General features: G+C 43.7%; 1 pseudogene; it reads left to right on the forward strand.

The window, feature by feature from the left end:
* Positions 1-23,741: 23,741 nt before the first annotated feature.
* On the forward strand, positions 23,742-24,076 carry LOC145347005 (NADH dehydrogenase [ubiquinone] 1 alpha subcomplex subunit 5 pseudogene; annotated as a pseudogene).
* The last annotated feature ends 1,819 nt before the right edge of the window (positions 24,077-25,895 follow it).

Raw genomic sequence — 25,895 nt, forward strand, 5'->3', positions numbered from 1 at the left:
CACCCCCCCCGATAGCAGATTGCTTATTGAGCACTGAATGCCTGGCAAACCCTGCAGGATGGCTTTTAGGAGGTGCAAGAAACCTGTGTGAGTCAAATACTTGAGCAACTACTAAATCCCAGTGGTTTCAGGCATAATTGGACTCAAGTGGCTCATTAATGAGCTTAATTGACATTTCACTGCCTACATGTGGGATTCCCATGTCAGGTTCTATCTGGCCCACTAAATACGAGACAGTTTTCACCCCCACCAGGAATTGGATGTGGGAACTCCCACCCGATTCTCCCGTCCCACTTACCATACTGCCCTCTCCAGCAGACTGCACTAAATTCTGCCCATTGTGCATGCTCTCATATTCTCACCAAAAATAATTTTGCAAAGATCAAGTTCAGGGGAGATTGTTTATGCTTATATTTGTTAACAACAGTGAAATTCTATTTCAGATTACCTTTTATCTAACTGAATGGCCAAAGGAACTCGAGGGGCTGAATGGCAACCCTGTTCCTATGTTCTGTTCAGGTGTATCAACTGAAGCATTATTCCTTGAAGTGCTCTCTACCAAGTGTGTCACAACGGTGCAGCAATTGACATTTCGGCACTGCTGTGATTGCTTAACAGGGTAGTTTGACATTCAAATGAATCTGTCACGAAAGAGAATCTGCTGCCTCCATCACCACTCAAATCCGATGACATTGATTTGTGAGCATAATACCTGATTACAGGATGTGTGACAGATAAATTTTATCAAAATTAAAGCACAATTAAACATTTCATCTTCTTAATTACTGGCTGCGGATTCAGCCTGATGACCATGTGCTGTAAGAAATCAGTGACCATTACACATTTTAATGGGACACAGCTGTCTTACAGCTCTGCAATATTTGCACTGTGCAACAGATCTGTAATTTATGATAAAAAGGAAAATTATGCAGTGGTTTCTTTTGCCAAAATAGATTTAAGATCCATATACCATGATACCATTCTGAATCATTTTGCTCTCATTTCTGTTTCATGGTATGCAATTGCACTGTTAAGCTTGTGCAGATTCAAATCTATTACTGCAAAAATGTTTTTTCCAATGTATTTGAATAAAGGGCTACACCGACAGCAGAGCTGCTAGTTAAGTAATATTAAATGATGAAACAGGTTCAAATTGGCAATATTCTGTAGCTGGCAGGTTTGTGTTCTGAGCTTGATAAGTACCACGCCACAGAAATAAAATATAGTGGGATATATTTTGATTTATGAGAATAAAGAAAAATTCTAGTGACAAATCTAGTGAGGTTCAAGTTTAGTTATGAGAATTTTTCTTGAAAACTTAATGTGCAAGTATGCCCATCTGAGGTGATTTCATCTCACTGTTGTCCCTTAAAAATCCGCAAACAAATGGTCAGCACCCAAAGGTTAGCAAAGCATGAAGTTCAGTTTCAGACTACACCACCTTGAGTTCATGGGTGAGGTTCTCTAGCTTCCCAGCCGTGTGTTTCCTGCCGGCGGGACGTGGCACTTTGTTTGCTAATGGCAGGATTCTGTATTTTTGTGATGTTTTGGCCAGCTTTCTACAATGTGTGCAAGGCATGTGGCATCAGAGGTCACTGAAAGTCCCAGTGCAGAGAGCAAAGGGCAGAATAGGCATCTTGACATGATAAAAAGCCAGACTTGTCTAGCATTCCAACTAACCAAGAATGTGAAACCAAACATCACCAAAACACAAAGTGACCCGCTGGTCCTGCCACTGTCAATGGGAATTCCCATTGATGTCATTCCCACGCTGGCAGGAAACCTACGGGCAGGGGTGCGCTGCTGGCGGGTTCAGAGAATTCTGCAGGTGTGAACGGCTGGCAGATTCCATGTCTTTGAGAAAATAACTGGAGGACATCATGGATCTATTTGTAAGCAGATACAGAGTCAAAGGATCATGATTGTGACCTTGCGGTACCAGAGCCAATCGACTGAATAATCAAGTTTGTGATATTTTCTATCTTGTAGTAGCACCCCAGAAAGATCTTGTACCAACATAAAGGCTGTAACATGGGAGCATGACTGCAATCCAGACATAAGGACAAAGCTATGCTACTGGGTGGACAGAGTCCACAGGCTCTGTATAATTTGCCCACCATTGGCATGATAGCCAACATTGTGAGGGTTACTAAGTAATGTAAGCAGTGCAGTCTCACACAGCCAGAAATAGTCCAGCTTTCTACAATGTATGCAAGGCATGTGGCGTTAGAGGTCACTGGAAACCCTAGTGCAGAAAGCTAAGGGCAGAATTGGTGTCTTGATATTATAAAAAGCCACAGCCAGAGGCCAGACTGGTCTAGCATTCCAACCAACCAGCAAAGTGAAATCAAACATCACCAAAACACAAAATGACCAGCAAGACTATACAAGTCAAATGAGGAGGATGACAGGAATGTCAGTACAAAGTGAGCAGACGTTCTGTCCAATGAACGTCATTGCCAAACTCATCATACACAATGACTTAGAGATTCCATTATATGATAAGGTGTTGCCACAGCAGTTCATCCTGGTCACCCCAGGTATTTTGTATAGCGGACACCACGAGACCGATAATTGCAGGCCTACTGTTGTGAAGGGCCCCCTCCTTGGTCACCATTCATGGCATTATCTGGTCGCACTGCAGTGAATGGAGAATAGACTGAGCGCCAAATTCTCCCATCTCACTGGCAGCGGTGGTGGGACGTGAATGGCCAGGGAATTCTGGCCCAATTCTAAATCTACAAACTTCATCTCACTGTGGAACAGCAGGCAAGTGCAAATAACCCTTCTCAATCATCATGTGCTGATACTTTCACAATTATGAGACGCTGTGATCACAAAATGGGGGAAGATGAGAAACACTCAAATGATTGTGGGCTATGAATTATCCAACATAAGCTTTGAACAATATCTAATTGATCGATGGCAGCTTGAACCTTGCCAAAATCCTGAACACATGTCCGGAGAGCCAAGATCGTATCAAGTCCAATGCCTCTATTTTCTCGGAAGACTAAAAGAAATTTGGCATATCAGGTACGACTCTCACCAATCTTTACAGATGCACCATAGAAAGCATTCTTTCTGGTTGTATCACGGCTTGATATGTCTCCTGTTGTGTTCAAGACCGCAAGGAACTACAAAAGGTCGTGAATGTAGCCCAATCCATCACACAAACTAGCACCCCATCCATTGACTCTGTCTACACTTCCTGCTGCCTCGGCAAATCAGCCAGCATAATTAAGGACCCCACACACCCTGGGCATTCTCTTTTCCACTTTCTTCCGTCGGGAAAAAGATACAAAAGTCTGAAGTCATGTACCAACCGACTAAAGAACAGCATCTTCCCTGCTATTGTCAGACTTCTGAATGGACCTACCTTGCACTAAGTTGATCTTTCTCTACACCCTAGCTATGACTGTAACACTACATTTTGCATTCTGTCATTTTCTTCTCAATGAACGGTATGCTTTGTCTGTATAGCATGCAAGAAACAATACTTTTCACTGTGTACCACAATAATAAATCAAATCAAATCAAAGTGCAGACACCCAAAGGTAGATGGAGAGATGAAAAGGACCCCAAACCAGATCAATACCATAATTAAAACACATGGCACTCCACTTGCTGGTAGAACATAGCGTATGACACAATCCAAACACAGTGCCCCTACCGACAACCAGAATCATGAGGGCTACCTCAGACTAAATTCACTGTAACCAAGTCTGGGCATGTCAACAAATCCCCATTATGCTTTAGAGACTTACAATTGCACAAAGCAGCACATTTATATGTTCAAGCGTAACGGAATTTTGTTTTGACGCAATGCGGATTAATTCTTTAAAGATAAAAGTTTAATTTGAAAATGAGGGAGGTGTTGTAATGTACCTTCAGGGACTATATTTAAAATTGCTGTCCATCACAGTTGGCTATAAGGCAGGGTGTGATGTATGCCCCTATGTGCTCTGGACAGATTAGGATTTTCCAGACCTATCCGCGGAATGTTTTCTGGTGGTTTGCCATTGATTGCCGGTGGGATCTTCCAATCCTACCAATGCCAATGGCGTTTTGTGTGGCTCGCCTGTCCTGCTGCTGCAGAAATCCACCACAAGGAGGAGCAGAGATCGTTTTTGGCAGGACTGGAAGATCCTGCTGGAAAAGGCTGGAAAATCCCACCCCATATGTTCTACATGGCTTTCCTGTTAATAGTTTTATCTATGAATAAAGAATCCATAATATTGTTCTACCAATTCTTGTCCTATGACTGGTACATTTGTGCTAAACAAAAGAACACAACAATGTCCAAAAGTGTGCAGGTTAGGTTGATTGACCATGCTAAATTGACCTTAGTGTGAGGGGAATTAGCAGGGTAAATATGTGGTTTATAGAAATAGGGCCCAGGTGAGATTGTTGTTAGTGCAATGGACTGAATGGCCTCCTTCTGCACTGCAGGGATTCTATGATACTATGAAATAGTACAGCTTCCTTTTGCCCATTTACTGAATACACATGAAAACCCCTTTTCCCGCAGTGATAGTAGTCACATTCCTGAGCATTCTTCCATTGCATTAACAACTGTGGGCTATTTCCACACCTTCCTGCATTTCTTATCTTCTGTTCCCGATTGCCTCCTGGGTAGGGATAAAAACTACAACATTAAGTCATTAATTTAAAAATAAGACAGATTATAAGAACATAAGAAATAGGAGCAGGAGTAGGCCATCTGGCCCTTCGAGCCTGCCCCGCGATTCAATAAGATCATGGCTGATCTGTCGTGGCTCAGTTCCACATTCCCACCCTCTCCCCATAACCCTTAATCCCCTCGCTTATCAAAAACGCATCAACCCGCGTCTTAAAAATATTTAGCGAGGCAGCCTCCACCACTTCAACGGGCAGAGAATTCCAGAGATTCACCACCCTTTGAGTGAAGAAGTTCTTCCTCAACTCCGTTCTAAACCGCCCCCCCTTTATCTTGAGGCTGTGCCCCCTAGTCCTACTGTCCTTTCTGAGCAGGAAGAGTCTCTCCACCTCTATCCTATCCATCCCATTCATCATCTTATATGTCTCAATGAGATCTCCCCTCATTCTTCTAAACTCTAACGAGTACAAGCCTATAAAGATCAAATAAAGATTGTCGAACAAAATACAAATTACAGAAAATTAAGCCACCGTCATGCACAAGAACTGTGTGATCCTCAGTTATATTCAGCAGTGTCAAACCTGGAGGGAACTGAGGCGGGATTGCAATGAGAATGGGGAAAGATTACGGTGTCAAAGGGTTATGGTGGGATGAACTTGATAAAAGCAAAGGACCAAAGTTCAGGGCATTGTCCCAGGTGGAAAGTTGGTGGTGGTATGAGTCATGTCATATTTTCACTGTTTAAACTTCCTAAATTCAAATTGCAGCCTGAGTTATGAGTCTAACAGCCGGCTCGCTTCAGAATCAATCCATAATTGGTCTATGTTCAAATTTTAAGGCTGCATCAGCAAAGCTCCTCTTTAAGGTTTTGATTTTTTTAAATCGTGTAGCAAATTTTATTTTTGACATTGACATGGAAGTATGTTTTCAACACTTTAACCCAATCTCCTACTCATGGCATGTGGAAGTGTTATCTGGAACAGTTTGGTGCCTGTTACTGGCAGTGTGTTTAGAAGGGAGACTAACAGATGTAGTAACAATGTTATACCAGCACGTTTTTGCCCAGTGTTCAAATTGGTGTGACTGAAAGCTCTTCAAAATGGCACTGATATAATAAGCCAATCCCAGATTTTGCAAGTGCGAGTTGAACTTTCACCTATACAAGGCACAAATCAAGCATCCAAGAATAAACTACCAGAGAATTCATTTGCTATTTACGACAATAAAAGGTGCACAAATATTGAATCCAATGGATAATGCAATAAAAGAATAAAGAAAGTGTATAGAATGCCTTATCACTTCACAATGTGCCAAGTGCTTTGCACCAATTAATTACCTTTTGAAATGCTCTCACTGTCATGGAGGGAAATGCAGTAGCCAATCTGCAAACAATCAGATCTCACAAACATCAAATGAGCTGAATGTCGCTTAAACTCATTTAACGGGGATTGTTAACAGAAGGAGTGCTGGTCTGTGCACAGTGAGAACTCTCTGGTCTTTGAATTGCATCTCTGGATACCACAGGCTAGAAATCAGTCTGTTCCTGTTTTCCAGGATAGGGACCGCCGTTTGTGATCAGCCCAATTCCAGCCTTGTTGAGACAGCCAGCATGCAAACTTAGTATTGCCTCCTCATTTGCCTGATTGTGGCTCCCCCAATACTGCAATTGGAAATAAAGCAAATGAAGCACCAAGGCAGGGGAAAGGTGTCCAGGTTCATGGGTGCTTCACTGGAGGCATTAGTCACAGACATCGATAGGAGGAGAATCATAGAATTCCTACAGTGCAAAAGGAATTTGCACTGATAACAATCTCACCCAAGGCCGCTCCCCGTACCCCATGTATTTGCCCTGCTAATCCCTCTGACACTATGGAAAGATTTATCATGACCAATCCACCTAACCTGCACATCTTTGGACTGTGGAAGGAAATCGGAGCACCTGGAGGAAACCCACGGAGAGAAGGTGCAAACTCCACCCAGTCACCCAAGGCCGGAATTGAACCCGGGTCCTTGGTGCTGTGAGGCACTCATGCAAACCACTGTTTCCACCCTGTGCTGCATTCACAAGGTTCCAGGAGGAAAGCTCTCTGAACGGAATTGGAGCAGGTGGCAAGGGAGATTAATGCGAAAAGTGTGGTGCTGAGGGTATTGGTAGCAGTGCTGGAAAAATTTTAGTGATATCCCACATTCAAAGGACATCTTGTACAGACCTCCAATACTTCTCACTGCAAAGAGACCAAATACTCATCCATCAGCATCGCCCCAGTAGTCAGGACTCAAGCCTCACATTCAGATACAGTTCCACACTCTCGCAAATCCATCAATGATGCCAGCCTTACATATACACCTTGTTGCCACCACATGTCTCTAGCTATTGAGCTATGACAGGCTGATCACACAAATAAAATGCAATACCTACCAACATTCTTCCTTCTATCCTCCCCTTCTGATTTTCTATAATTAGATACCCACCAGCAGCTTCAGGAAGAAGAGCGAGAGAGAATACCCCAGTGCTAATGAAGAAGCATTATTACTTGGTCTGACACTTATAACCACTAGCTCAGGTCCTGGTACTGTACAAACCTAAAATAGTCAGGATCAATCCATGCTGCACCACTGGGCATGAGTGAGCTGCACCCAGGCTGGGAAAGAGTTGCTTATGGAGGGTATTGTTGCAGATGCTTCTGCTCTAGGGAGCTCAGGATAACTCTGCTGAGGCTGCACAGAAAAACACTTGGTGCTTTGCTGGCATGTCAGAGAGCCTCTTGTCACAAGGGGATTGGAGAAGTCTGACTCCAGTGTGGCACAAAGCTTAGAGTTCATCTTCTCCGGGAAGCTTTTCTTTTATTCATTCATGGGATGTGGGTGTCAAAGGCTGACATAGTAATCCAGAGACCCAGAGTACTGTTCTGGGAATCCAGGTTTGAATCCCACCATGGCAGATGATGATATTTGAATTCAATAAAAATCTGGAATTAAAAAATCTAATGATGACCATGAAACCACAGCTGATTGTTGTAAAAACTCATATGGTTCATTAATGTTCTTTATGGAAGGAAATCTGCCACTTTTACCACCATTAATTGCCCATCCCTCAGGGCATTTAAAAATCAACCACTTGCTGTGGATTTGGAATCATATGTAAGCCAGACAAGATAAGGACAGATGTGGCAGGGGCTCTGAGCTTGATGCATTCTGTGCCTTTGCCACCCACAGTGCCTTTTTTTAAATTGGTGTTCTATGTGAGAACTTGTGGAGTGTGGCAAACAAGGCTTGTGAGCAGCACAAATAGTCACATGAAAATATGGTATACTGGCAATAACAGATCTAGCTCAAAAAGGTCAGGACTGGATATTAAATATTTCTGCATGAACATTATTCAGGAAAGGTAGAAAAAAGAAAAAAGGAAGAAGGGTAGCAGTATTGATTAAGGAGAATAATAGAGTGCTAGACAGAAAGGATGTCCAATAAGGATCAAGCATTGGATCTATTTGGTTGTAACTAAGAACCAATAGAGCCACAATTGCTCCACCTGTGTGTTCTATGAACCACCAACTAATGGGAAAACTATAAGGGAACAAATTTGCAATGACATTATAGAGAAGTGGAAGAATTACAATAGATATGATAGACCTTCAATTATCTTATAGATAACTTCAAACGGCCACAATGTTCAACAATCTACACTTTAAAGACAAGCAAAGGAATTAATTGTACATTCTACTAGCTTTTATTTGGACTCTAACTTGCTTACATCTGAAATCAGGAAAACCTGGTCTGATTGGCTTCTTATTGCAAATAATACATTTAGATTTAGATCAGAAAAGGCATTTATGAGAAAATACATTTTAAAACCTTTGTTATGTCCAACTGAGAGGGCTGCATAGAAGGAGAGCCAGCTCACTCCACACAACACCCCCTGTCTCTATCATTATGTTTCCTATTCCTCTGATATTCTGGACTTGGTCCATCCTCCTGCCCTTCGCTGATTGAAGCTTCTACCTGCCCGAATCCCAAAACTCTTCTAGCTGGAAACCAGGGCTTGAAATGGATTTGTGTTGGATGCTGAGTGCTGGTGTTACAATCTGGATATTGCTCATGTACTTTCAGACTGAGGTGGGGAGAAATGCAATTTTAAAGGTATTAATTGTCATTGGAGATTTTTAAAAACTGAAATGAACTTACTTTACTCACCTTTCTGTTTCTTTTACCTCGTTTGATTCCATATTTCTTTCCCTTTCTTTATTTTACTTTCTGTACCTGATTTGGCACTGAATTAAATATTCTAATTTACACTTTCTGGTTCAGACTATGTGGCTCTGATCTTTCATGGGGCTGAATTTCTATGGTGTGGGAAGGAGTTGTGGTGATCAGGATTTCCACCAAGTGCTGCGGAATTTGAACTCCAGCTTTGTGGGATTGTGTGTGTGGTTCTTTAGCATCTTCTCTGCCTGGATGCCCTCCTGATTAATCAGCATTATTACTCATTGGGTGGGGAATGTTGCAGGAAAGGGCCATAACCCACCCAGAAATAGGTTTCCTACTCCTTAGTGAGTGGACAGTAAGTCCAACAAGGTTTGAAGGGTTGAGGGGTGACTGCGTATGGCCTGAGGAACTCTTGTGATAGGGAAGGCAGTGGTATAGAGTTACTATCACTGGACTAGTAATCCAGAGACCTAGGGTAATGCTCTGGAGTCCCAGGTTTAAATCCCACCACTGCAGATGGTGAAATTTGAATTCAATAACAGCTGGAACTAAAAGTCTAATGATGACCACATAACCATTGTCAATTGTTATAAAAAACCATCTGGTTCTCTAATATCTTTGTTATCTGACCTGGCCTACAAATGATTCCAGATCCACAGTAATGTGAACAAAGATAGCAAAAAAAATTCAGCACAGGAACCCTTTGGCCCTCCAGGCCTGCACCGACCATCTGCCTGACTGAACTAAAACCTCTTATCCATCCAGGGAACATATCCCTCTATTCCCATCCTATTCACGTATTTGTCAAGACACCCCTTAAGAGTCACTATCATATCTGCTTCCACTGCCTTCCCTGGCAGCGAGTTCCAGGTACCCACCATCCTCTGTGTAAAAAATGTGCCTCGTACATCTCCTTTGAACCTTGCCTCTTGCAACTTAAACCTCTGCCCCTCCTAGTGAGTGACTCTTCCACCCTGGGAAAAAGCTCTATCTACTCTGTCCATGCTCCTCATAATCTTGTAGACTTCTAATGTGGTTGACTCTTAACTGCTACTTCAAGAGCAACTCAGGATGGACACTGGATGCTGACCCAGCCAACAATTTCCACATCCCTTGAATGAATAAAAAGTAGTTGTCACTAACTGCACATCATTGTTGTACATGAAATGCTTCATTCAGTGCATTCAGAATACTGGCTTGCCTCATTTCCATTGAGCCAAGACTGAATCTGGGAGAAAACCTTTTCTGTTAGCAGTTTCCCCTCTATGCAATGTCAGGGTATTTTGTGCCATGGTTTTCTTCAGTCAAGGATAAAGTTGCATGAAATGAGGGCCAGAGTGATGAGGCAGCGATTCTGGAAATTCGGAGACACTGGTAGAAATTCAGGAACATCCGAGGCACCCTGCCATATCTGGGATGTGTTTGTGCTCCTGTTTCAGTTATTATTACTGAAACATTTTTTTTTTGCCTAACCTTTTGCTTCTTGTTTTAAATTGCCTCGTTCCAAAGCCTGTCCTTTTGTTGACTGAGTTAAAGAGATGCTAATCCGCCTTTCAATTATTGGTCAGTCAGGTATGTTTAAACTCCATGAAGCAGTAACTTTTACAGACTTCAGGGGAGCCTTTAGCAGAGGACAGCTGTTTCTTTCCACTTACCTTGCCGTTACCTTCTGGTCGTTCAGTTTGGTTTGGTAGCAGTGCTGAGAACACAATACCTTGCATACTTAGATCAGGTGTTTAATATGTGCCGAGAAGGTCTAGGGGTGAACTTTCATGGACTGATGCTACAGCAGTGCTCATCTGTCTGATGTTACAGTTGCAAATTATATTCTGAAGCTCCAGACTCATTTAGCAAAGCAGAAGGATGCTCCAGCTGCTCAGCCCCAACCTTTTATTATTGTGGCTAAACTATCCCATTGTGAGAGATTTAATAAAATAAACCAAGATTGTTTTTTTGAAAGGTATTCTGCATGTGGCTGATATTTTTGCACAAGATCATGGTATCATACATTTGCACCAAGGTTAGTATATTTATCTCTTCGATTGAGCAAGAAAATGTTTTTAAAATTTAGCTGCATAGATTGATGAGTACCACTCTCATCCTTATTTAACCCTTGCATGATATATCGTGCAATATATATGCGTTATATATTAATATATCATTTGTTTCAAGATTAGCTCACAGTTTTTGTATCTTGCTCCAATATTTGCTATTCTACAAATATGGTGGAGTCGAAATTCTATATCTCTTGAAGCTGATTAGCCTGCACAATGTAATACAGACAGCCTGCCAACTTTGTACTGCCTGTTCATGTCAATGATTTCAGAATCCAACCAATGTAAGTTGATTGGCTGGGTGCTTCAGCAGATGACCATCTTTACTTAAAGCTAACTTGCATCTCATAACCAGCCCAAAGCTCTCAAAGGTACATTGTGACTGGACCAGGTACTGGACAGGACTCTGATCTGGGGAAACATTGAAGAATAGCAAATAATAGGGGAACAAGGGATTCAAGGGTTTCTTTTCTGCCCTGGAGGCCTCGGTAGACACACGGTCAAAATGCACTGGGAGCTGACAGCTGTGACAGTCAATGACAAGAGTCAAGCCCCGAGGACCTGGTTGCAGTGGCATGACCTAACACAGTAGTTAAAGTCAATGAATACATCTCCAAATGCCATTCCTACCAACTGTGACACTTTCAATTCTCCACATCCCTATCACTCTGCCACCAACAAGCTCAGTCAATCATGTCGTTGATGAAGGGACATCCAGACTCAAAACATTGGCTCTTTTCTCTCTCCACAGATGCTGTCAGACTTGCAGAGATTTCTGTTTTTTTTCAGATTCCAGCACCTACAGTAATTTGCTTTTATTTAATTTATTGTAATCAGGGCTCACAGCTGACTTTACCACATTCTCACATATTTAACAATACTGTTGCACACCTTCCACACAAATCTCACAGGATACACGTGCTGGGATTTTCTGGTCGCCTTTGGCCCAAAGCTGGAAGATTCTGCCCAAGGTCAACAGACCTTTGCACGGTCCGTGTCCCACCCGCATCGATTTCTGTGGCGGCAGGATGGTAAAATTCAGCTCTGTATATCCACCACATTGCATGACACATGTCTGAGAAATTTGCCTCTCTCTTGCAGAACTGGATGCATATATCCACAGACAGCAGAAAATACTTGGAGGGGTACAGGTTCCTTACTCCCATTGAGGAGATGGCACTCATTTTAAAGTTTATTTATTAGTCACAAGTAAGGCTTACATTAACACTGCATTGAAGTTACTATGAAAATCCCCTAGTTGCCATACTCCTGTGCCTGTTTGGGTACACTAAGGGAGAATTTAGCATGGTCAATGCACCTAACCAGCGCATCTTTTGGACTGAAGGAGGAAACCGGAGCACCCAGAGGAAACCCACACAGACAAGGGGAAAATACTCAGTCTCTGCACAGACAGTGACCCAAGCCGGGAATCGAACCCACTTATTGCCACTGGAACAGCAAAAGCCAATGGTGGGTCTGAAATCATCAAAGATAATGCCCTTCTTAAAACTGATCATCTTCCTCACATTCCACTGTGATCCCATGTCCTTTCTTGATTTACAAACTGCAGATGGTGCAAGCATTTACCTTTATTCTTCACATCACAAGTGTCCCCTTGTGCCCTTCATCTTTTACATACCCTGGAAGTTCAAAATGGCCAATCTGCAAATAGCAGAAAGGCAGTGATGTTAAACAGAGCACTGTCACTCGATTCCACACTCACAGTCAACACCTCTGATACTGACACCATTCAAAGTCTAGGCTAGAGGTGGGAACTCCACAGGGTGGGACACCAGCCAAGAGTGTCCTGTGGCCAGAACAGGGAACAAATATAGAGCAGATACAAACTCTCCAGAAGGCAATGTTGCACACAGGTTCTGTGGCAGGGACTCAGACTTCAATATGATTGCATACAGAGGAGCACTAATCGATATGCACAATCATGTGTTTAGTGCAATGGGATTCCTGCAACTTATCCCACCAAAAATCTGAAGGAGTATGGAGGAGTCCAACGCCAACTTGGCACTCAGCTTTGCTTACAGCTTGATGTTCATTTTTCCCTCAATCAAGGGGTGGGTGACTCCATTTCCACACTCATGCACTAACGCTGATCGATGTCTTAGCTTCCAATACAGCACAAGCAGCAACTACTTGATGCCTGAGTGCTGCAGCGGAAACTCAGAGTGCTGCCTTCATGGGTGTGTGTGCAGCGGTTGGACTGCTGTGACACCTTGCAAACACTTACACACACACACAGCAGATTTTTAAGATTCCAAGGGGAGTGGCAGGGCCTCCATGGAGTTTGCATCACTGTTTTCCTTCTGAAGGACAGCATTCATCTTCCCATCACTGCCACTCTGCCAATGTCCTTGCTATTCCCCCTCAGCTAGCCAGCCCAGTCTGCCACTGTGCATGCCAACGTGAGTTGGAAGGAGGACCTGAACTCCTCTGTGTTGTGTTCCAAGACAATGTGCAGTTTTCCTCACTGAGGGCCCGATTTTATCATTACGTTGCGCTCATTTTTGGGTGTGAAAACTTGGTAAAGTCAGGCAGGAGGCGAGTAGCATGACCTGCACCCGCTTCCACACCAAGGCCCAAAAAAGGCCATGATCGGGACCACACCCAAAACAGGCACAACAGCCATTTAAATGCGTTTGCATGTATTTAAATTGACTTAATGCGCTGCACGCCCAACTTTATCAGCACTTCCCCCTTTACCACCAGAATTGGCGCGAAACAGATAATCTCCATATAAGTCTGATTTGGGCGCTCTATCAGTGAGGGTTAGTGAGGAGGTAAGTGCTGAACGTCTGACAGCTCTCTGCCTAAGATTGGTGGTTGGAGGGGAAGGTGGGTCTGATGGCTCTCTGCTTGAGACCAGTGGGGTGGGGGAGAAGGTGGGTCTGCTGCCACTCTGCCTGTGATCAGTGGGGGGGGGGGGGGGGGGGGGGGAGGGGGAGGGGGGGTGCGGGGGGCACAGTGGGGTCCGCTACCATTCTGCTAGTGATCAGTGGGGGTGAAGTCAGGTCCACTGCTACTCTGCCTGAGATCAGATAGGGAGAGAAGGGGGTCCACTGTCACTCTGTCTGAGATCAATGATGGAAGGTGGGGGGGGACCCTATGATTGGTCTGGGTGGTGGGGTGTGGTGGTATAAGGGGGGTTGTAATGTTGTGGGGGTGGGCAATGTCTGTGGGGGCCACAGGGGGGCATTATCTGGCCTGGGAGCAATGTGGCAGGGGAGCAGTATTCTATCATTTTTTTTCTGCACGTGTGCAGTTGGAGGCGCCATTCGGAGTTGCAGGATTTCAGATGCTTTAAGACCCGCCCACAGGCTTATGCAGCGCATTTCAGAATTGCTGATATTTTTTCAGGCAGAGTGCTTAGGAGGGTGCCTGAGAATGGGTCTAAAAGTCGGACCTGAAACACTCCCTGTTTTTCAAATCCACCCAGCACTTAGAATCAAAATGGTAAAATAGGGCACTGAAAGTCAGCGTCCTTCCACCAGCTGTGCTGCAACAACTGCAGTCACACTGTGTTGAAGTCTTTGGCTAGGCCAAGGCACTTGGAGGGTGGAAGGCAAATGGATGGAAGGCAAATTGTGCGGAGGGTGTGGAGAGTCTGCAGAAGGATCTAGATAGGCTGGGCGAATGGGCCAGGAAATGGCAAATGGAATTTAATGTTGGCAAGTGTGAGGTGGTCCACTTTGGTAGGAAGAATGGTAGGAAGGACTATTACTTACGGGGCGAAAAACTGCAGCAGGCGGCGGTGCAGAGGGACCTCGGGGTCCTTGTGCATGAGTCGCAAAAACCCAGCTTGCAGGTGCAGCAGGTGGTCAGGAAGGCGAATGGGATGCTGGCCTTCATAGCGAGGGGGATTGAATATAAAAGTAGGGAGGTCTTGCTGCAGCTGTATAGGACATTGGTGAGGCCGCAGCTGGAGTACTGTGTGCAGTTTTGGGCGCCGCACCTGCGCAAAGATATTTTGGCCTCGGAGGGAGTGCAGAGAAGGTTTACTAGGCTGATACCGGAGTTGAGGGGGTTGAGCTATGAGGAGAGGCTGAATAAACTGGGCTTGTACTCGTTAGAGTTTAGAAGAATGAGGGGAGATCTCATTGAGACGTATAAGATGATGAATGGGATGGATAGGATAGAGGTGGAGAGACTCTTCCCGCTCAAAAAAGACAGTAGGACTAGGGGGCACAGCCTCAAGATAAAGGGGGGGGCGGTTTAGAATGGAGTTGAGGAGGAACTTCTTCACTCAAAGGGTGGTGAATCTCTGGAATTCTCTGCCTGTTGAAGTGGTGGAGGCTGCCTCGCTAAATATTTTTAAGACGCGGGTTGATGGGTTTTTGAGAAGAGAGGGGATTAAGGGTTATGGGGAGAGGGCGGGAATGTGGAACTGAGCCACGACAGATCAGCCATGATCTTATTGAATGGCGGGGCAGGCTCGAAGGGCTGGATGGCCTACTCCTGCTCCTATTTCTTATGTTCTTATGTTCTTATTTCTCACTGTTCAATGTCAGGAATGTTATTATAATACATTAATGTATCAACATTGGGTCAATGCGAAGGAATCATACCCCCCCACATAACACTTCCACGCTGGCGTGCTGTCAGAGCAGGACATGAAGGATGGACATTCAGTTGGACACCACATGGAAAAGTTAGAAGCGGAAACTGTCAGTGAGGAAGGGGATGTGGCTGTGAAAGCAGCTTGGTCGGCACCTATTCAAACATCAGGAGGGAAATGGAAAAGCAATGCAAGTGAACAGAGTAAAGAGACAAACTGAAACCCTGTTGGAGAGAAATCCTGGGAAGAGACGTGGCAGCGAAATAAACACCAAAATAAAAGCAAAATTCTGCTGAAGCTGGAAATCTGAAATAAAAACAAATTGCTGGAATTACTCAGCAGGTATGCAGAAAGAGAAACAAGGCTAATGTTTTCAGTCTCCTTAACAACTGATTGATTATTGTTTTTGGTATGCAATACGACATTTGGCTTGGAATATTTGTTTTCTGGTGACTCCTGTTGTGGAAGTCCAAGAGGATGCTGTGATAATTACAGAATGAATGTATGCTTTGGGACTGTTGGTGAAGGGGGAACTGGGGTAGTGGTTACTGGCATTGCACTCAAATTAGTCCTCCATGGACTGTCCAGCTAGAAAGAGGCTATCCAGTTTGTCTCCTCACTTCCTCTTCCTCCTCCTGCTGCTCCTGAACTGCTCACAATACAACTGGTGACAAGGGCTGTCCCCTAATCATGATCAGATTGTCCAGCATGTAGCAGATCATAATAAATCCTTACACCTGGTCTGTCAAGTATTGTGGGCCCCCTCTTCCCTCCCCCACTTCCCCCAGAACAATCTTGTAAGTGGAAGTATTGTTTCAGTCCTCCAATGATCTTCTTTACCACGTTTTGTGTTGCAGCACAGCTTTCATCATATGCAGCAGTGCACAGTGCTTGATTGTGCACTGGAATCAGCACCCAGCTTGTCCAATAATCACCTGAAGATTTGTCATGGTGGCTTAAGTGCCACAGTGGACTGGTGCAGAATGAGGCATCTTGACAGCTGTCAAGGTATTGAGGCATGATCTGGATGATTTGCTGTCTGTACTTGTACACCAACAGAGTGTTGATGGAGTAATTCCCTTACCTTTCTGAAAATGGCAGCAGTTTCATGTGCAATATGTTTGCAGTCAATGGCACCTTGTGCCATGGGAATGGCTGCATTTCAGCAAAGCTGCATGCTTGCTCTGCAGCTTTGAAATATAGGTAGCTTTCACTGCGTAGGGAGCCTCAGTGATCTCCCTGTACAATGGAGCACAGTGACACAGTGGTTAGCATTGCAGCCTCACAGCACCAGGGACCGAGGTCCGATTCCAGCCTTGGGTGACTGTCTGTGTTGAGTTTGCACATTCTCCCCGTGTCTGCATGAGGCTGCTCTGGTTTCCTCCCACAGTCTGAAAGATATGCAGGTAGGTGGAATGGCTGTGATAAATTGCACCTTAATGTCCAAAGATGTAGAGGGTAGGTAGCCATGGTAAATGTGTAGGGTTACGGGGATAGGGCAGAGGAGCGGGTCCTGGTGAGATGTTCTTTTGGAGAGTTGAGGCAGAGTTGATGGACTGGATAGCCTTTTTCTGTACCATAGACATTCTATGGTTCTTGTAAACATCTCCAACCTGAACCAAAGACATAAAAAGTTCATCAGCATGAAAATAGCAAAGCCACCAAATAAACCTATGGATTGGTTCATGCCAGTGAGTGTCATCTGGTTTAAAGAGAAGTTGTGAAAGCCTATGAAAGAATAAAACTTTGCAAAATACTTTTCTAACTGCACAGATCGCAGGGGCAATTCTCCCAAAAACGTTCTAAATTTCAAATTTGTATAAAAACTGGAGTAAAGCACGCTGATTTTTTTCACTGGGATTTTCAAAATGAATTTTCCACACTCTGTGCATTGCAGAGCGCACGAGCGTGAATCTTGAAAAAATTCAATGGTGGGGCCTATTCCAGCTGGAGAGGGCAGCGGCATGCACTGAGCGGACCACAGCGCATGTACAGATCTCTCAATGCCAAGATTAGTGTATGTGCAGTGGCCCTGCACTGCTGGCTTCATGATCGCTGGCCAGCTCAATCGCTAGCCAGCCTCGTGACCCCACAATGCCGGCCCACAGCCCGACTGTCAGGCTCCAGCCAGCCTCAATCCCACCCCCAACCTGCCCTGATCTCCCTCCCTCCTCCCCACCCTGCAGCCCCGATCTCCTGATCCTCCTCCTGCCCTACTGGCAGTCGCGAACCCCCATCCCCTGCAGCCCTGACCCTTGCCCCCAGCTGGCTGACACCCCCCGCCCTCATCCCAATGCCCAGCCCCGATCACTGGCCTCCTTCCCTCCACTAACACAGCGCAACAGGCTGGGAGAATCCCCGCCCCCTATTCTTCTTTAAGTTCTGAAAGTGCACTATAAAAATGTTCATTTTTGCTGCCTTTTTCAACAATGTTACAAAACCTTAGCATTAATTATGTTATCCGCTCTTTTACTGCAATATGTACACAACATATATAAATAATTATATCATAATGTTAATCATGGCAATAATATTAAGCAACTGTCAGGTTGTGAAATTATATAAACGTAAGGACATGAGGCTGTTATAATTCAGGTTATTTATGGTCCCGTTTCATTGCTGCGGCAGTTTGGATTTTGCAGAAAGATGTGATAGATTTTCACTGTGCCATAAGCACAACAGCGATCTCAGGCTCATTTGTGTCATTCTGTTTGCAGCAATGAAGCTTGACGAGTGGTCAAATGTTTACAGATAGCCAGCCGTCTGTTGCCCTAAAAAGCAATGCACTGCCCCAGGACATGAAATCCTGAGCATACATGGAGCCATAGCACAGACAGGACTCCCCACTGTTTGCTCCAATGACGCTGTGTACAAACAGATAAAAAAAAGACAAACGGTAGGAATTTGTTTCCATTACTGATGGAACATTAGCGTGTGTTGTCGTTGCTTGTTGCTATGTTTTTATGATTCAATGGTTAAATATACTGGGGTTCAATATAAAGATCACTGAGAACATTGCTGAAGAAGAGTATGGTCAAGTACCACACAGACCATTTCTTCGAACAACAAGAAGCTAGAAGCTTAAGCAGAAATTGACAAGAAAACATCAGCTGACAGGATAAACTGATGTTTTGAAATTCGATACAATGCTCATGCTCAGACTGCACAATCTGAATTCAGGTTGCAGCATCAATATCGAGCCTGAATGGAGGCTTTTGGGGATAGCACAGATAGCTTCAGATTAGCTTACTGATGACACTATTGACTTTGAGTTAGAAGGGTGTGGGTTCAAGCATGACTGCAGGGCCTGGTGCACATAATCTAGGCTGTGCCAGGGATGTCATCTTTCAAAAGAGATGTTAAATCTGTCATCCTTCAGGTAGACATAAAAGATCTCATCTCATCCCTTGACTAAGACCAGAACCTTCTCCCTGGTGTCCAGGCCAAAATTTATCATTCAACCAACATCACCGATTATCTATTATGATCACATTGCTGATACTGGGATCTTGCTGTGCTGTGTGCACACCAGATGCAGCGAATCCTACATTACAGCAGTACCTACACCTTAAAAGTAAAGTTATCTGTCAAGAAGATTGGGATATCCAGAGATGTCGATAGCCGTTTTCTACCTTCTTTTTTTACCGAACGATGAAAAGACACCAGGAACAATTTAATGGATTTATTTCATCATGTTATTATGAAACATGCAATTTTGATTCTTCAGTTTTGTTTGGTTAGAGCTTTAGAAAGTACTCAGAGAAAGTGATGGCTGGCAAAATTTGGAGAAAGCATTTTGATCAACTGTGGGTGTCTCGTTGTTAGGCTGCCCAATTCCAGTGATGAGTTGAGGAAATGTTTTCAGTGTAATTTGTGATTGGTGAACAGAGTTGATGAGTCTTCATGTCAATGGCTTTATAGAACATAGAGCACAATAGCATAGTACAGGCCCTTCGGCTCTTGATGTTGTGCCAGGCTATGTCCAACCCCAAGATCAAGCTATCCCACTCCCGATCATTCTGGTGTACGCCATGTGCCTATCCAATAACCGCTTGAAAATTCCTAAAGTGCCCGACTTCCACTATCACAGCAGGCAGTCCATTCCACATCCCAACCAATCTCTGAGTGAAGAATCTATGTCAGACATCCCTCCTATATCTCCCACCATGAACCTTATAGTTATGGTCCCTAGTAACAGCTACATTCACCCAAGGAAATAGTCTCTGAATGTCCACTCTATCTATCCCCCTCATCATCTTATAAATCTCCAGTAAGTCGCCTCTCATCCTTCTTCACTCAAAAGAGAAAAGGCCTAGCTCCCTCAATCTTTCCTCATAAGACCTATCCTCCAAACCAGGCAGCATCCTGGGAAATCTCCTCTGCACTCTCTCCAATGCTTCCCTATCCCTCCGATAATGAGGTGACCAGAACTGCACACAATATTCCAAATGTGGTCTCACTAACATCTGGTATAGTTGCAGCATAACCCCATGGCTGTTAAATTCAAACCCCCTGTTAATAAACGCTAACACATGATAGGCCTTCTTCATGCCTCTATCCACTTGAATGACAATCTTCAGAGATCTGTGGATATGAACCCCAAGATCTCTCTGTTCCTCCACATTCCTCAGAACCCTGCCATTGACCCTGTAATCTGCATTCAAATTTGTCCTACCAAAATGAATCACCTCACACTTATCAGTGTTAAAATCCATCTGCCATTTTTCGGCCCAGCTCTGCATCCTATCAATGTCTCTTTGCAGCCTACAACAGCCCTCCACCTCATCCACTACTCCACCAATCTTGGTGTCATCAGCAAATTTACCAACCCACCCTTCAGCCCCCTCCTGCAAGTCATTGATAAAAATAACCAAGAGCAGAGGATCCAGCACTGATCCCTGTGGTACACCACTGGTAGCTGGTCTCCAGTTTGAAAATTTTCCATCCACCACCTCCCTCTGTCTTCTATGAGATATGATGTGGAGATGCTGGCATTGCACTGAGGTAAACACAGTAAGAAGTCTCACAACACCAGGTTAAAGTCCAACAAGCTTATTTGATAGTAAACCCACAAGCTTTTGGGGTATGCCCCTTCGTCAGGGTTTACTATCAAATAAACGTGTTGGACTTTAACCTGGTGTTGTGAGACTTCTTTCTACGAGATAGCCAGTTACTTATCCAATCGGCCAAATTTCCCTCTATCCCACAAATCCTTACTTTCTTCATGAGCGTATCATAGAACATAGAACATTACAGCGCAGTACAGGCCCTTCAGCCCTCGATGTTGCACCGACCAGTGGAACCAATCTAATGACCCTCTAACCTAAACTATTCCAATGTTATCCATATGCCTATCCACTGACCATTTGAATGCCCTTAAAGTTGGCGAGTCCACAACTGCTGCAGGTAGGGCATTCCATGACCTTACTACCCTCTGAGTAAAGAACCCACCTCTGACATCCATCCTATAATTACCACCCCTTAATTTAAAGCTATGTCCCCTTATGTTAGCCATCACCATCCGAGGTAAAAGGCTCTCACTGTCCACCCTATCCAATCCTTTGATCATCTTGTATGCCTCAATCAGGTCACCTCGTAACCTTCTTCTCTCCAATGAAAATAACTTCAAGTCCTTCAGCCTTTCCTCATAAGACCTTCCCACCATACCAGGCAACATCCTAGTAAACCTCCTCTGCACCCTTTCCAGTGCTTCCACATCTTTCTTATAATGTGGTATCCAGAACTGTACACAATACTTCAAGTGCGGCCACTCCAGAGTTTTGTACAGTTGTAACATGACCTCACGGCTCCGAAATTCAATCCCTCTACCAATAAAAGCTAACACACCGTACGCCTTCTTAACAACCTTATCAACCTGGGTGCCAACTTTCAGGGAGCTATGCATATGTACCCCGAGATCTCTCTGCTCGTCAACGCTACTAAGAGTCCTTCCATTAGCCCTATATTCTGTACTCCTGTTACTCTTACCAAAGTGAATCACCTCACACTTTTTCGTATTAGACTCCATCTGCCACCTCTCGGCCCAGCCCTGCAGCTTATCTATGTCCCTCTGCAAACTGTAACATCCATCCTCACTGTCTACAACTCCTCCAACTTTGGTGTCATCAGCAAATTTACTAATCCATCCTTCTATCATGGGGAACCTTATCAAACAGCTTACTAAAATCCATGTGTATGACATCAACTGCTCTATCTTCATCCACACACTTAGTTACCTCCTCAAAGAATTCAATCAAATTTGTGAGGCAAGAATTACCCCTCATGAATCCATGTTGACTGTCCCAGATTAAGCTGCATCTTTCCAAGTGGTCATAAGTCCTATCCCTCAGGATCTTTTCCATTAACTTACTGACCACTGAAGCAAGATGATATAATTACCAGGGTCATTCCTATTTCCTTTCTTGAACAGAGGAACAATATTTGCCATTCTCCGGTCCTCTGGCACTATCCCCATGGAGAGTGAGGACGCGAAGATCAAAGCCAAAGGCTCTGCAATCTCTTCCCTTGCCACCCAAAGAATCCTAGGATATATCCCATCTGGCCCAGGGGACTTTTTGACCTTCAGATTTTTCAAAATTGCTAATACATCTTCCCTCAGAACAATTACCTCCTCCATCCTATCAGCCTGTATCACACTCTCATCCTCAAAAATCTGGCTCCTTTTCTTGGTGAACACTGATGAAAAATATTCATTCATTGCCTCTCCTATCTCTTTTGACTCCATGCACAAGTTCCCACTACTATCCTTGACTGACCCTACTCTCACTCTGGTCATTCTTTTATTTCTCACATCAGAGTAAAAAGCCTTGGGGTTTTCCTTGATCTGACCCGCTAAGGACATCTCATGTCCCCTCCTAGTTCTCCTAAGCCCTTTTTTTGTAGCTCAATCCTTGCTATCTTTTAACCCTCAAGTGACTCAACCGAACCTTGTTTTCTCATCCTTACATATGCTTCCTTTTTCCTCTTGACAAGACATTCAACCTCTTTAGTGAACCGTGGTTCCCTCACTCGGTCATTTCCTCCTTGCCTGACAGGGACATACTTATCAAGGACATGCAGTATTTGCTCCTTGAACAAGCTCCACTTTTCATTTGTGCCTTTACCTGACAGTTTCAGTTCCCATCTTATGCTGCCTAATTCTTGTCTAATTGCATCATAATTACCCCTCCCCCAGTTATAAACCTTGCCCTGCTGGATGGCCCTATCCCTTTCCATTGCAATAATGATAGACACCAAATCTCCAAAGTGCTCTCCCACAAACAAATCTAATACTTGGCCTGGTTCATTACCTAATACCAAGTCCAATGTGGCTCCACCTCTTGTTGGCCTATCCACATATTGTATCAGGAAAGCCTCCTACACACACAGTACAAAAACTGTCCCACCCGAACTATTCGACCTATAAAGGTTCCAGTCAATATTTGGAAAGTTAAAGTCACCCATGATAACTCCCCTATGACCTCCACACTTATCCATAATCTGCATTGCAATTTCTTCCTCCACATCTCTATCACTATTTGGAGGCCTATAGAAAACTCCTAACGACGTGACTGCTCCTTTCCTACTTCTAGCTTTAGCAGTGTTCTTTATTTTTATTCAATGCTCATTGAGTAGAAGTACGATTCTGTCCATAATATGTAAAGTCACCAAAGGAAGTTGTCTATTTTGTAGTCTAAACTTCTTCAATGTTTTTTGCAATTATGATTTGACTTTATTCTTCCTGGAGATATAGATTAATAGATTCTGAGACCAATTTCAAAGATATATATTTCCATGTAACAATTCATTGCATTGTTTGAATGTAAAAGTTCTGTTGTTAGAGAGATATTAATTTACTGTTCAAACTACCTGGAAAACTTCAATTCAATCAATTGGCAAAAGGATTTGTTCATTTGATATGGACAACTAATCAATACAAACATTAGACTTGATTCACTGCTTCATCTAGCAATAGTGAGCTGTCCTATCTAATTATTCATTGCTATTACTCTGGCTGTCACTGTTTTGAGGACAACTCACTCGAAATTAACAGATGGTGCTACTTAAGTTCAGTGTTTCGTATATAACTCAGTCAAGAAAAATGCATCAATAGTTGAAGATGAGAGCCAGAAAAGATTTGAGTGAAAGGTGTAGATATAAGGCCTAGAGTTTGAATCAGGTCTGTGATAAGATCATAGGGAAAAAGTCCACCATCCTCACTCCACTAGTACTGACTAGCTCCAGCTAGTCCAAAAAGCAGTTCACCGCAGCAGCAATGGCTGGAATCCTGAAGAAAACATTTGGGTTGGTGGGTCTCGCTGTGGCCCAGATGTTGAGAATTTTGTACTCCAGAATTCTTACTGTCCTGCAATGCATCCCTTAGGGTGCAGTCTATAGCAAGTACACTGAGCAGACCGTCAATGAAAGGTTTAACTTGGTAAAATCGGAGCATACCAAAAACTAGAAGACAAAATCCACTGTGTGCAGATAAAGGAAGTCATTTCACAGGCTGAGAATGAATTTTCTCTGGCATATAAAATGGCCAAGTGGAAACCTTGGGAACCATTACTAGAAGAAGTCCCTCACAATCAATGGAAATTGCCACTTTAAACTTTTTTAAAATCACATTGCTTTATTTGGCAAACCATAATTGTCTGTTCTGTCAATTCTAATCTGAAGAGATGTTATTAAAATGAATCCCTAAAATTAAAAACATACAGTTCACAATTCCAGGGGTAGACAAAGATTGATTAGTCCAAACATTGGCCGATATTATATTCTGAGCACTGTGTATGGATTGAGAGGAAGGGTGTGGTGGATTTGTGGAGGGACAAATGACAGTATCTTGTGAATTTAATTTTGTGTTAGTTGCAGAATTTGCAGCTCTACAAAGAGATGGATAAAAAATTAAGGATCCCCTTAGGGACTCAGGGTTTGCCTCCTAAGTGTCTGAGGATATATCCTTAATGAATTTTTGCAAAGGGGGTTCCCAACAGGTGTTAAAAGTCCTATTAGTGAATGCAATGGGCTGATTGCCTGTTTGATGGTCAGACCCAGGATATTTATGCTGGATCCTTCATCGATGTGGCAGGTGCTGCATTTCTGAGGCAGAATGAGTGCAAACTCACTCTCTGTTGTAGTGGATCAGGTGTCAGGTTATTCTGTAAACCTGACACATGCCATATGAATTTCTAGAGCACAGTCTAGTACTTGAAGTCTTTTATTTTTGGGAAACAATTTAAATTAATAAATCATTCAAAGTCAGTAACTTTTAATTAGGAGGAGTAGACTGTAGAATACAACGAGTGTTTCCTTTGAGATCCTTTTTAACTCCAGGGATGGTTAGTAAAATTTGTGCAAGTCTACTGTTGTTTTTAGATGTGCATGGTATCCAGCTGAAATAAGTGACAAGTGAAGTAAGTTTCCAGATTGTGGTCCTAATGCTGGTTATAGAATCTCCCTTCCCCCTCCCATAAAATTACAGGGGGATTTTCCTCCCTGTCCATCCTGGGTAAGGTCCTGGCCTGCATCTTCCTGAACCACCTTCATTCTGGCACTGAGGAGATCCTTCAGGAAACCCAGTGCGGCTTCCGATCATCCCGGGGTACTGTGGACTTCGTGGCTGGGAGCAAAACCAAGGATTGTTCCTTGCTTTCATCAACATAACCAAAGTATTGGATTCTTTAAATCATGAAGGTCTTTAGATTATCCTTCAATGCTTTGGTTTCCTGTTGAAGTTTCTCACCATTCTGAGAATCCTGCACAACAACATGACCCCCATTGTCTTGAGCGGAGGATATGAAACTGACTCCTTTCTCATCTGGACTGCGGTTAATCAAGGTTGTGTGGTCTTCCCCACCTTGTTCATCATTTACCTGACCATCATCCTCCACCTCGTCCAAAATGACCTACCCCCCAGTGTCAGCATCCAATATTATCTGGATGGGAAGATCTTCAACCATGATCATTTCTGGGCAAAACAAAAATTGACCACAATCGACCTCCAAATCCTTCATGTTTGCAGATGTCAGCTGGCTGATGGCTCATTCTGTAAGGACATGTAAAGGATGCTTGAATTCTTCAATACCTCCTATAAAAGGCTTGGCCTATTCTTAAACTTCGCCAAGACAGAGGTCTTCCACCAGCCTTCTCCAAGTTAGATGATCATCTCTTGCACCATCCATGTAGCAGGATTGGGTCTGGATTATGCGCAGTGTTTCTCTTATCTTGGCAACTACCTTTCCCAAGGGACTGCCATTGATGACGAAGTTCAGCATTGAGTAAACTCTGCCAGTACTGCTTCCTTCAGGCTGGGCCAAATGTATCTTTGACAACAGGGCCTTTAAAAGTCAACAAGGGTGAACAACTTTGTCCATTAATTCTGGGTTTTCAGCAGCCCGACTAGATGGTGACGACAGGATCACAAAAG

Source organism: Carcharhinus amblyrhynchos, chromosome 8 (genome assembly GCF_965287045.1).
Source record: "Carcharhinus amblyrhynchos chromosome 8, sCarAmb.v2.hapA, whole genome shotgun sequence".
Classification (NCBI taxonomy): domain Eukaryota; kingdom Metazoa; phylum Chordata; class Chondrichthyes; order Carcharhiniformes; family Carcharhinidae; genus Carcharhinus; species Carcharhinus amblyrhynchos.